Consider the following 13,032-nt stretch of genomic DNA (forward strand, 5'->3'; position numbering starts at 1 on the left):
GTGTACTATTGTAAAGATAATATGATATATAAAATGCTGTCTCTTGTATATCTATACAAAATATATAGATTGTAAATATAAAAATATTTAAATATAGTTTAAAATAGGGTGTTTTTTTTGTTTTTATTAGGTTGTAGGCAGGGGTTTTTAATAAATAGTATAAATATAATTAATCTGAAAATATAAATCAAATCTAAGCATATAGAAAATATATATCGAGAGGTATAAATATTAAATATAAGTAATCTAATTTAATAGATGATATAAAATAATATTATATTTTCTAGAATATATATAAAGAAAATTATAAATGTCTATGTAAATATAATTATGAGAGAGATAATTTAAATATTTTAAAATATGGTTAAAATAAAGGGCTGTCTTTGGTTTTTATTTTGTTAGAGGCAGGGGTTTTATTTGAAATTATGTAAAGTAGCATAGAAATATAAATCTAAATATAGAAATTCATAATAAAGGTATAAAGACAGATAATTATAACTAAAGCATAAATACAAATTTAAATATATGTAAGTAATATGAAGGTAAGTAATATAGAATATAAATAATATTATAGAGCAATAGAAACTATAAATATAAATGTGAATATAAATATGAAAAAAGATAAATATTAAAATATGTAAATATAATTTAAATAAAGGGGTTTTTGGTTTTTATTTGGTTAGAGACGGGGTTTTCATTTTAAATAATATAAATATGGATATTGTTTCATAATCATCAATACGGAAATCTATAATCAGGATATAAAAATATATATAGAAATATAAAATATAAATAAAGTAATGAGAAGAGATCTAGTAGAATACAAGTAACACTGTAAGTCAATATACATTTTAAGTGTAAATGAATATAAATTTTGAAAGTAATTTAAAAAAAAAAAAAAATTAAACACAGTTTAAGAGAAAGAAGTTCTTTTTGGCTTTTCTTTGGATAGCTGCAGGGGTTTTATTTTAAATAATGTGTGTTACAGAACTAAAAATATGAATCCAGAAATATAGAATCAATATATAAAGAAATGCATAAACATATATAAGTAAAGTAATATGAGTAGATGTAATATAGAATATGAATTTATCTATAAATTTATAAATAGAAATGTAGAACTAAACATGATATATCCATGTACATTATGAATATAAAAGTGAATATAAATATGAAAAAATATAACAGTGCAATATATTTAAATATTGTTTAAAAGAAAGGCTTTGTGGGGTTTTTTTGGTTGTTACTGGGTTAGAGGCAGGGATTTTTTTTTTTTCCCCCTTCCGGGTTGTTTTGGGGCATTTATTTCAGAAGAGGTTTTGGAGGGGATCCCCCCGGTTCGTTTTAGCCCCGCCCCGCCCCGCCCGCAGCCCCGCGGCGTGCGGCGCCCCCGGCTGAGGCGGGCGGCAGCGCCGCCGCCTTGTGGCCAGAGCGCGGTACTGCAGCTCCCTCCGGCTGAGGCGGGCGGCAGCGCCGCCGCCTTGTGGCCAGAGCGCGGTACTGCAGCCTGCCGACAGGCAGCCGAGAGGCGGCGGCGAAAACGCCTCTCTGTGCCGCGCTGCTGCAGCGGCCGACGGCGTGGGGGGGGTTCGGCCGGGACGCGCTCGACCTTCTCAAGATGGCGGCAAAAAAGAGCGGGAAAGTCGAGGACCTCCGTCCGTTTACGGGACTGCCTGCGTGGCACCCCGAGGCCAGAGCAGCAGCGGCGGGATTTTCTGTGGCGATTCAAGTGCTGTGGACACGGGCTGTGGGCTCAACGGCACCGAGAGCTGAGGTATTTCGTCGAGTTTCTGACAGGCATAGGCGAAAACGGCTTTCTCTGCCGGGGGCCTGTCGCGGCCGCCATCTTGAGAGTGGCGTGTCGCGTCGTGTCGCGGACCGGCTTGACCTTCTCAAGAGGGCGGCCAAAAGGGCGGGAAAAATGAGGCCCATGGTGTGTCTATTGAGCTGCCCGCACGGCGCTCCATCGCCGGCGCGACCCCGGAGGAATTTTCTGTGGCGATTCACGTGCTGTGGACACGGGCTGTGCGCTCAGCGGCGCCGCGGGCGGTGGCGTTTGTGGCGGGCGCTGACAGGCTTGAGCATAGACGCCTCTCTTTGCCGAGGGCTTCTCGCGGCCGCCATCTTGAGAGTGGCGTGTCGCGTCGTGTCGCGGACCGGCTTGACCTTCTCAAGAGGGCGGCCAAAAGGGCGGGAAAATCCAGGTTAGCCGAGAATAGCCGAGTGTAGCCGAAGAGCCGACGATAGCCGAGTTTTGCCGACAATAGCCGGGTGTAGCCGAAGAGCCGACGATAGCCGAGTTTTGCCGACAATAGCCGGGTGTTGCCGAACAGCCGACGATAGCCGAGTTCAGCCGAAGTGCCGAAACAAGCCCAGCTTAGACCAACAGCCGAACCAAACCGCCGCTGCACGTACGTGTTTTAATCGCGTAACCGGGCGGACTCGGGAAAGCCGACAGCCGGAGTAGATTTCTGTTTGGTCTGTGTCTGTCAGGAGCGGGCTGTGTGCTGGACAGGGAGAGACGCTGTCGGAGCGTGGCGACAGCGCCAGCTGTGAGCTCTGAGGATGATGAGGGCTCCGAGCAGCCCCAGCCCTGAGCTGCGAGGATGAGGAGGGGGCGGCTCCTGCCGGGAGGAGGCTGTTTTAGGGGGGAAGGGGTTGCCTGAGCTCCCTTTTGCCTGGAGCTGCTGAGCAGAGGGGTTTATGGGGGGCTCCCGGCGCTGTCTCGTGGAAGGACGCCGAGAGCTTCTCCGAGGGTCTGGGGGAACACCTGGATACGCCCTTGGATGCGTGGAGCATCGCTCAAAGGAGGTGCCGAGGAACAAAGCTCCGTGCCGGGAAGCAGCAGCCGAACAGGTGAGCTCGTGTGGATTTGTAGCGGGGACTTTTCTCCTTTCCTTTTCCAATTTCATCTTGCCAATCCCTCCCTGGTGCCCTCTGGGAAAAAAAAAAAAAAAAAAAAAAATTCTTGTCGTATTATGGGTGATTTGAGGGTAGGCCCCCCATTTTCATCATCCTAAGGTCTAAATTGAGGGGGCAGCGCTGTTGTCCCTCCTTTTCAAGGGTTTGAACTGAGGTCAAAATCCCCCTTTTACCACAGCTGGAGGAAAAGCCCTTTTTCTGCTACCGTCGGGGATGAAATTGCAGGGGAGAACACATTAATTCGCCCTGGCTGAAGCGGGGTGAGCAGCTCGCGCTGCCTCAGTTTCGGGGTTCAGCTGAAGGAAGCTGCAGCTCTCGCAGCCTTTGCGGGGTTGAAGTGGGGCCGTGCCGCTGCCTTTGAGGGCGCTTCTTGTGCCCGCGGCCCGGCCCCGAAGGTTGCGGCGCGGGAGCGCTCCTGGCGCGGCCCGGGCAGTTGCTGCGCTGGGAGGGGAGCGCGGCCGGGCTGCCGCGGGAGTGCCGGAGCCGCGCCGGTGCGAGCCGTGCGGAGCCGAGGGGAGCCGTGCCGGGCCGGCGGGCGGCAGAGGCGGCACGGGCGCTGCGCGGGCCCCGGCCGCTGCCGGCCGCTCCGGGCGCGGGGCTCGGGCGCCGCCGGGGCCCCCTGGGCCCGGTGCCGGCCCCGCCGGGCAGGGGCAGCGGGCGGGGCTCTCCCGGCGCGGCGCGGCCCCTGCGTGCCGGAGGAGCCGCCGGAGGAGCCGCGTTCCCGCCGGGAGCCGCGGCTTTAATTATGGAAAGTTCTTTTACGTCGTGGCTTTGAGGTGGTTTGTAGGAATTTACTGTATCATTTTGTTTGCAGTTGGTGTATCGTGAACTTCTTCGATGTTTTGGTTGTTGGCTCAGGCGTTGGTGACAAGGCTGTTTTGGAATTGAGTTTTGTTGTCGCTTTTTTTTTTTTTTTTTTTTTTTTGGTGGGGTATTATGCTTTTAAACGATATGTTTTTTATAGTTGACTATGGTTTTTATGGATCGTGAAGCTTGAAGTGGAAGGTAGGTTTTAAATTCCGTTGTGGTGGCTTTTATTAGCGTGTGTAGTGTTTGTTTCTAGGTAGTGTCCTGTAGTAAATTTGTGCGGCTTTAAAAGTTCATATTATTGCATTTTTGTTTATCATATTATCGGGGTTTTATGTATTTGGTTTGTTTGATTGTAGTGTATGTTTTGTGGTTACGAATAGTTAGGGAGGTATTGTTTCTGGTTACATTTATCCTTTGGCTTTGTGTTTATTTCTAGGTGGTATTTTTGTTTTATTGGACGGAGGAATTTTGGGTTTATTGAGTCAGGAATAATTTTTTTGTTAATTCTAGTTTGTTTGTTGGGGGTTTTTTTGTAGTTTGACTTGTTTTGTTTTTGCTTTTTATTGGTTTTATTTTTGGGGACGTGGGTATTTATATGGTGGGTTTTTTTGGTAGTTATTTGAGTAGGTTTTTTATTGTTTTCAATTTTTATTTTATCGTTAATTTGTTTAGTTATTAAGTTAATTTTATAGAGTATTGCTGCCTCCTTGAGTTAGCGTAGAGGTAGAGATTTGCTTATTTTTTTTAATAACATGAGGGGTCTGTTGTACAATTTGGAGTTTAGTAAGTTGGTTGGGTTTCTCTTTTTTTAGTGGTTTCTGGCATTTGCTGTGTGGTTTCCTATAGGGTTGGTTTTTAATTTTGTTCCATTTTTGTGATGTGATAAGAATTGTTAGTGAAAAGAGTGTAGTGTGTTTTTTTTCACTAGTATTTGGTTGCATGGTGGAGTTTTTTCGGTTTGTGGGGGTTTTTTTGTTTTTTTGGGTTTTTTTTAAATTTTTCCTTGTTGCTTAGAGATTAAAGTTTTTTGGGGGGGGGTTAATTTGTAACTATTTTCACGGTTTTAGTGTGGTTTAGATTTGTGATGTGGGTGCAATGTATGATGAGAGTAATATTATGTGGAATTGATGGCAGGGTCGAAGACAGTTTTGTATAGCATAGGCATTTTAATAATGGTAGTTGGGATGGTCAGAGGAATTGCATTTTAGTGTTTGTTTTTGAGGTGGTCTGGGGTTTTATTAGAGGCTAGGGGTTTTTTTTGGCTGGTGGAGCTATTCTGACTTTTTAATGATATTGGTGGGAATTTCATGCTGTTTCTTTTGTTATTTTACTTTTAGGAATTGGATCTTTGCAGTAGGCTTTTTGGTTTTGTATTTTTTCATGATCAAGTTGTTTTTGAGGAGAATTTGGATGGGTGTTTCAATTATTTTTGCTATACTTTTTATCTGATGTTGGTTTATTGTAAATGTTTTGGAGGTGATTTTTTAGTTTAATTTAGCTGCATTTACGGTAGATGGTAGGACTGTGTTTTTGTTTTTGGGGCAGTTGGTTATAGGTGTATTGTATGTTCTTTAAGTGAAGGTAAATGGTAGTTTGTATTTGTTAGAGGAAATGTTAGAGAAAAATGTATTGGTAATGTTAATAATGGCGTGTTATTTTGTGGTTTTGGATTTTAGTTTGTATTGGAGTTTTAATAAGTTTGATACAGTAGTGTTTAGTGGTGGAGTTATTTAAGGTATGTCAGCTTATGGTTCTTTTTAATTTGTTTTAGATCTGTGCATGGGTTAAATGGGGTTCTTGAAAGCTGAGTAGGTTTTGTTGATTACTTTTTGGTGTTTTAGTTTATGGAATATTTTTTGGATGGGAGTTCAAGTATTTTGAGTTGCTTGGTCTTGCTGGAGGTGTATTGTTGAGGAGATAATGGTTATTTGTAGGGTTGTTTTTAAAGAAGTTTTGTTGTAGCTTGTCCTAGATAGTTGAGGTTAGGTGTTTATTTGTTTGATGGTTCTTGGCATTATAGTAGCTATTCTAAGGGTTTGTGTTTTTTTGGTTTTTGAAATATTTCTTTTAGACAAAGTTCATGTTCAGAATGTATGAATTTTTGGGTCAAAATAGAACTTATGAATTTTATTTGTAGTGTGGGTTTTAGAGGTTGTATTACAGTTAAACTTTATATTTGTATTAGGTTAGTAAAACAAATAGGTTTGTTTTATATTTTATGATAAGGATAGCGTATACTGTGTACAGGTGTTCATTAAGGTATTATATTTTAGCAGGTCTGAAGTGTTAAGTTAATGAATTTATATAGTTCACCAGACAGGGATTATTTGTGTTTATTTAGTTAGAGGCAGGGCTTTTTTAGCTTGAAGGGTGATTTTAGCAAAGATATCAGAGGTTTTATTAACTGTATTGGGAATGGGGGCCTTTGTAAATAAGTGTGGTAGCTAGGTTGTGGGAAAATGGAATTGACATTTTTGGTGGCATTTTTGGGTATTGTCCTTTCAGAAATTTATGATTGTGTTCCTGATTGCAGCCGTGACCAAGGGACCACAGCCCGGTGACTGCGGGACATTGCCAGCGAGAGAGGCGGCCTTCCTTTGCAGCGGACGTGGATTCTCATCCCAGGATGCTCGAGAGATAAGTCGAGGGCTGTGCCACGCTGAGGGGATGGCAGCGAGGTGCTGGGAGGGCCTTTTGAGTAGTTTCTTGGGAGGCAGGGATGTGCAGGAGATGGCCCCTTAGGCCACATGGAGGAGAAGTCTCACAGTGCTGAGGTGCTCAGGGCAGAGCGGTCCCGGTGCCTGTCACTTGTGTCACTTGTCTGTCGTGCCTTCTGTGTCTTTTGGATGTCTCGTGTCTTGTGCCTTAGTCCTTTGAGGGGCTTATGGTTTGTCCTGTTCTGTGTCACGGGTGTCTGGGTGTTTGGGCCGATGCCGCTCTGCCCTGCTGCAAAGCCTGGTGTAGGTATCATAGGAGAAGTCCTGGGGGCCTGGACATTTGTAATGCAGGGTGTAGGTGGGCTCGGGATGGGATTTGTAGATTGACGCTAGACGTCTGGAGCTCCTGTGTTACCCTGCAGCACTCTGACTTTTGTGCTAACGTTCTTTCAGGTGCAGCCAGCTGAATTCCGTGGCAGAGGGGCCCGTGCCGGGTGAGTGGGTTGCCCCAGGCAGGTCAGTCTCCGTTCGGCTTTGCAGGGGATGCATACATGGAGACTCTGTGTTCACCGTGTTGTTATTTGTCTTGATTTTTAGGAAGTCAAGCCGGGTATCAGCAGGCAAGGTGAGCAGAGACTGGTGGATGGAAGCAGGTGGTATTGCTCAGGTCTCGATTTCTGGTGCAATACTTAGGCTCCGTTCTCATTTGTGTGCTTTAGGTGTTCCAGTGGTATTACGCCGAGACCCCCTCAGCAACTGGCCAACGGACCCGGTTCGTCGCTCTCGTGGGAACTTGGGAAGTAGCACAGGGCTCTGTGCTGAAGCCTTGACCTTTTCCATTTGAAAGTGTCGCCTGGGGAGCCTGCTGGAAGGACTAAGGAGTTGCTGTGAGTCTGGGAAGTAGTGAGGTGGAGCCAGGGTCCACTCAAGTTTCAGCAATGGCAAATGACCTTGTCTCCTCTTAACCCAGGCAGGCCCTGCGACAACGGCGTCGGCCTCCGAGGGCGGCCGCAGCGTGCGGGCCGAGGAGCCGGGCGTCCTTAGGAGAATGGTGAGTAGCAGGCTTGCTGGGTTTTGGCAGCTGTGCGGCTAAGATGGTGCAGTGACGTTTGGCGTTCCTGATTGTAGCTGTGACCAAGGGACCACAGCCCGGTGACAGCAGGAAATTGCCAGCGAGAGAGGCGGCCTTCCTTTGCAGCGGACGTGGATTCTTATCCAGGATGCTCGAGAGATAAGTCGAGGGCTGTACCACGCTGAGGGGATGGAAGCGAGGTGCTGGGAGGGCCTTTTGAGTAGCTTCTTGGGAGGCAGGGATGTGCAGGAGATGGCCCCTTAGGCCACATGGAGGAGAAGTCTCAGCGTGCTGAGGTGCTCAGGGCAGAGCAGTCCCGGTGCCTGTCACTTGTGTCACTTGTCTGTCGTGCCTTCTGTGTCTTTTGGATGTCTCATGTCACGTGTCTTGTGCCTTAGTCCTTTGAGGGGCTTATGGTTTGTCCTGTTCTGTGTCACGGGTGTCTGGGTGTTTGGTCCGATGCCGCTCTGCCCGCCTGCAAAGCCTGGTGTAGGTATCATAGGAGAAGTCCTGGGGGCCTGGAAATTTGTAATACAGGGTGTAGGTGAGCTCTGGATGGGATTTGTAGATTGACGCTAGATGTCTGGAGCTCCTGTGGTATCCTGCAGCACTCTGACTTTTGTGCTAACATTCTTTCAGATGCAGCCAGCTGAAATCTGTGGCAGAGGGACCTGTGCCGAGTGAGTGGGCTCTGCAGAGCAGGTCAGTCTCCGTTCTGCTTTGCAGGGGAAGCATACGTGGAGACTCTGTGTTCACCGCGTTGTTCTTTGTCTTGATTTTTAGGAAGTCAAGCCGGGTATCAGCAGGCAAGGTGAGCAGAGACTGGTGGACGGAAGCAGGTGGTATTGCTCAGGTCTCGATTTCTGGTGCAACACTTAGGCTCCGTTCTCATTTGTGTGCTTTAGGCGTTCCAGTGGTATTACGCCGAGACCCCCTCAGCAACTGGCCAACGGACCCGGTTCATGGCTTTTGTGGGAATTGATCTTGAGGAGTAAATTTCTGTTCAAGTGATTTTTTTTTTTTTAATCTATTATTATGTTGTGTCTTAGTCCTGTTAATTGTTTTGAATTTTATTTTTGATACTTTGAGGCAACTTCTTTGTGGTTTTCTGTTTTTTTGTTTGGTTTTTTTTGTAGCTAATATTATACAAGTTTTTTTTTTCTAATGATGTTAGTAATTTTAATTATTGTGGCTTAACTGTAATTTGGGTAAGGGTGTATAAATTGTAGTTTAAGAGTTTGTGATATATAGGATTTATTGATTTACAATTTAAAGTTTGCGAGGGATAACGTTAGGTGTTAAGAGGTATACTAGCAATGTATGTAGAAAATGTATTTTTAGGATTGGTGACTGATGAACACTGTATTTGGATGCATGGTTTTAGTTAGGGTTGCTTATGTGTTTTGTTTTGGTTGTGGAACTATTTATGTAGGGTTTTTTTGGTGTATTTTAAATAAGTTTTGACACAGTGAGCAGCAATCTCGTGTATTTATTTTTTGTGGAAACAGGTATAACTTTTTCTTCAGGTTATGAAATTTACAGGATTACTTTATTGATTACTTACTAAATATTGTTCTCGAGTAGGTTTTCGTAACTCTGATTTTGAAATCAAAGAAAAATGAGTGGAAAAAGATGAGGTAGAGCAGTTTTCTCCTTATGGGATATAAAGGGTTTAACACAGAAGCTGCTTTGTCTAATCTTGCTTGGGGGGGTTTCCGTGCGACGGCCGGGCCGCCCTTGGGACCCGGCTGCAGGAGCGCAGCGATCTGCGCGCGCTGAACGTGAGGCGGCTCCGAGCCGAGCCGAACGGAGCCGAGCCGAGCCGAACGGAGCGAGCGGCTCCGAGTTCTGCCGAAGCGAGCCCAGCGTAGCCCATAATAGCCGAGTTTAGCCGATAATAGCCGAATTTAGCCGAAGAGCCGGGTGCAGCCGAACCGAACCGAGCTCCGCCGAGCGCAGCATCCCCGGCACGGCCGGGTGGGCTCGGGGTTCTGTGAGGCTTCCCCTCCTGTCCCTCTCTCTACCCGTCCTTCCTCCTGCCCGCATTCCCCTCTGCCCCCCCAAACTCAGCTCCTTCCTGTCCTGTCCCTAGCCCGCTACTTCCTTCTATTCCCCTTCTCTCTCCCTCCTCTGTCCACGGTCCCTCTTCTCCTTCTCTCGGGATTTCCCTTCCCCTCCCGCTTTCCTCCCCAGTCCGACCTCCCTCCCTACCCTGCTATCGCTCCTCTCTTCCTGTTCCCCCTTTCGTTCTTTCCCCGCGGCCGCGGGGCTCGGGGCGCCGGAGAATAAAGCCCAGAGGGCCGGAGCCCGGCGCCCCTCGGCCCCTGCAGGAGTCCCCGCACGGGGCCGGAGCTCTCGGCGGATCCCCCCGTGCCGCTCAGACACAGCGCCCGACACTGCCGGACCTGCGGCTCTCCCGACATGCCGCTGAGAGCGGCCCCGCTCTGTGCCGAGCCGTCCCTGACGCTCCCTGTCTCTGCCCCTCGGGGGTGACAGCGAGGCTGGGGAGGAACTTCAGCCCTTCTGGGGGCTGCCCCCCCTTTCTTGGTGCGGCGGAGTCCCTTTCTGGGGGGATGTGCGTGTGGAAAGGGCTTGAAGGAAGCGCTGCGCTGCTCTCCAGGGCAGTTTGACTCGTTCGGTGCCTTCTTTGGGGGTGGGGAAAGGGGGGTCAAGACTCGGGGCTCTGATGTCATTTGGGGCACCCCAAGGTCCCGAGGAGAGGGAGCCACGCGGCGGTGGGGGAGCAGGTGGGTGGCGAATGAGCGGGGTCATGCTGGGTGCCGTCCTCCAGAGGGACCCAAAGCTGCCACAAAATTCACGGGGAGGGGTGGGTGTAGAATACTAAAACGTGACAAGTTTTTCGTGTTTATAGGTATTGCTAAAGAATAGTAATTTGTCTCTAAATTCATTTGGGAAGAATCACAGAGCAGCCCCGAGTGTGAGCTGTGAGGATGATGACTGGGGCTGTTTTAGGGGGAGGGTTTGTGTCAGCTCCCTTTTGCCTGGAGCTGCTGAGTAGAGGGGTTTATGGGGGGCTCCCGGGGGTGTCTCGGGGAAGGACAGTCAGAGCTTCTCCGAGGGTCTCGGGGAGCACCTGGATACGCAATTGGATGCGTGGGGCATTGCTTAAGGGAGGTGGCGAGGGCCAAAGCTTCGTGCTGGGAAGCAGCAGCCGAACAGGTGAGTTCGTGTGGATTTGTAGTGGGGACTTCTTTCCGTTTTCCATTTCATCTTGCCAATCCCTCCCCGGTGCCCCCAGAAAAAAAAAAAAAAGGGGGGATTGCGAGGACAATAGAAACATGAAGTGTGGGAAGCAAGTTCTCTTCCATTATTGCCTGTGTTTGAATAGGACGGGATCCCCCTTCACTTGTGGTTTTAGGGTATTGATTTAAGGAATACCTGCTTTTCCCAGGTGTTAGGGGTATCAGAGGTGTGAAAGGGAATCCCTGTGTTCTATTTAAAAGGTTTAAAGGAAAGGGAAGAAATACTGTTGTCATATTATGGGTTTGATTTGGAGTTTGCCCCCCCCCATTTTAGTCATCCTAAGGTTTAAATTGAGGGGGCAGACCTGTTGTCCCTCCTTTTAAAGGGTTTGAACTGAGGTAAAATCCCCCTCTTGCCATCATTTGAAGGATTTCATTTGTGGAAAACCCCTTTTTTCTGCTATTATAGGCTGTTATAGATACAAATTATAATATTGGCTTTTCAGAAATATTAAAATGGATTTTATATGCATGATGTTAAAGTAATTTTGCTATAAAGATATAGTTTGTATTTCTGCTGTTAATTAAGCTTAGACATAATAGTGAAATAGCTATGCTTGTGTTAAAATGCCTGCTTGGGTGGGATAACACCCAATGAACACAGGATGAGGACACCTGCTACAGCTATGCCAACTAACAGCACGCGCCGTCTGAACAAAGCATGAAGCAAAGCAAGACTCAAACTGGAAGTGATAAGGAGAAGGAGCCGAAACCACAGCCAAGAAACACACATGCTCTAATAAAGGCAGACCTCAGGAGGGGCCATGTAAAATAGTTCCTGGAAAATATAAACTACTTTAGGGATATGCATAAGGACTATTAATATGCAACAGGCTCATGTAAGGGGAACGGTAGTTGAGGGTATCCCCAAAGGTAAGTGTGGTCTTGGCTGAGAGCCAAGATGCATCCTTTGCTCTATGGTCCTTTTCTCCTATTTTCCTTCATTCAACTTAATAAATTTTTACAGGAGAGTGTATGTGTTTTTGACTTAGGGGATGAAATTGCAGGGGAGAACACATTAATTCGCCCTGGCTGAAGCGGGGTGAGCAGCTCGCGCTGCCTCAGTTTCGGGGTTCAGCTGAAGGAAGCTGCAGCTCTCGCAGCCTTTGCGGGGTTGAAGTGGGGCCGTGCCGCTGCCTTTGAGGGCGCTTCTTGTGCCCGCGGCCCGGCCCCGAAGGTTGCGGCGCGGGAGCGCTCCTGGCGCGGCCCGGGCAGTTGCTGCGCTGGGAGGGGAGCGCGGCCGGGCTGCCGCGGGAGTGCCGGAGCCGCGCCGGTGCGAGCCGTGCGGAGCCGAGGGGAGCCGTGCCGGGCCGGCGGGCGGCAGAGGCGGCACGGGCGCTGCGCTGGCCCCGGCCGCTGCCGGCCGCTCCGGGCGCGGGGCTCGAGCGCCGCCGGGGCCCCCTGGGCCCGGTGCCGGCCCCGCCGGGCAGGGGCAGCGGGCGGGGCTCTCCCGGCGCGGCGCGGCCCCTGCGTGCCGGAGGAGCCGCCGGAGGAGCCGCGTTCCGTCCGGTACCGGGAGCGCGGGGCCGCCCCCGGGTGCCGAGCGCCGCCGCACCCGTGTTCTCCGCGGTGCCCCCAGCACCGCCGAGAGGCGCCAGCCCGGGAGCGAGTCCCGCCAAGGGGCGCTGGGGGACGCTTGTGGCTTGTCAGTTTCTGAGCGTGCTTGCCAAAATCACTGAAAGGAGGAGAGGGGAAACAAACGAAGCCCCGACCGCGCAGGCATTTTTGTCTGTGGGCTAGGTTGGTGTTCCTCTGTAAGAGAGGCACAGCTTTAAATAATACCATGGGCGCCTTCTAGAAACAGTGTTCGATGGATTTCGCACTCCGTCGTGAGACCTCCGGGTGTGCGTTTTTTCATTGCAGCGTCCATCCAGCGGCAGGGGCAGAGGGAATTGCGGAGGGGGTGTGGCGAGGGTGTGTTATGGGGTTTTTGGTGGTGGTTTGGTTTTCTGTATCGGAGGAAAGTTGAATAGTTTTAGAAGAAATTACAGTTTTGGCCAAATTTTTCGTTTTGGATAATACATGAGACGTTAGGTAAAATAAGTAAAAAAATAGGTCTTTTTCTGTTGTTGTTTGTGTTCAGCAATATAGCTGAGAGAGGATTTGGGTGAAGATGATAAAGGATTTCCTATTATATCACTTTAGGACGTTTTGTTTTCTTATATCGTCGGTTTAATGCTCAAATTAATATATTTTAATTGTATGTACACATTCATATATTTCTGTAGGTAAATATATTTAGTGGCAGTGCTGTTTAATAAATAGTGGCATTTATATATGGTTTTTAGTCCAATTTTTTTTGGTGGTA

General features: G+C 48.1%; 1 long non-coding RNA gene across 2 annotated transcripts; it reads left to right on the top strand.

The window, feature by feature from the left end:
- Positions 1-1,849: 1,849 nt before the first annotated feature.
- Positions 1,850-9,144, top strand: LOC135291765 (uncharacterized). 2 transcript variants are annotated; one of them, XR_010354478.1, is made up of 8 exons: positions 1,850-2,856; positions 6,266-6,905; positions 6,987-7,014; positions 7,109-7,276; positions 7,360-7,440; positions 7,518-8,163; positions 8,245-8,272; positions 8,367-9,144. It is a non-coding gene; the product is annotated as an uncharacterized LOC135291765 (long non-coding RNA). The 2 variants fall into 2 exon arrangements; XR_010354479.1 differs by having other exon boundaries at positions 1,851-2,856; positions 6,266-6,883.
- Positions 9,145-13,032: the final 3,888 nt, after the last annotated feature.

Source organism: Passer domesticus, unplaced genomic scaffold, assembly GCF_036417665.1.
Source record: "Passer domesticus isolate bPasDom1 unplaced genomic scaffold, bPasDom1.hap1 HAP1_SCAFFOLD_114, whole genome shotgun sequence".
In the NCBI taxonomy this organism is placed as follows: Eukaryota; Metazoa; Chordata; class Aves; order Passeriformes; family Passeridae; genus Passer; species Passer domesticus.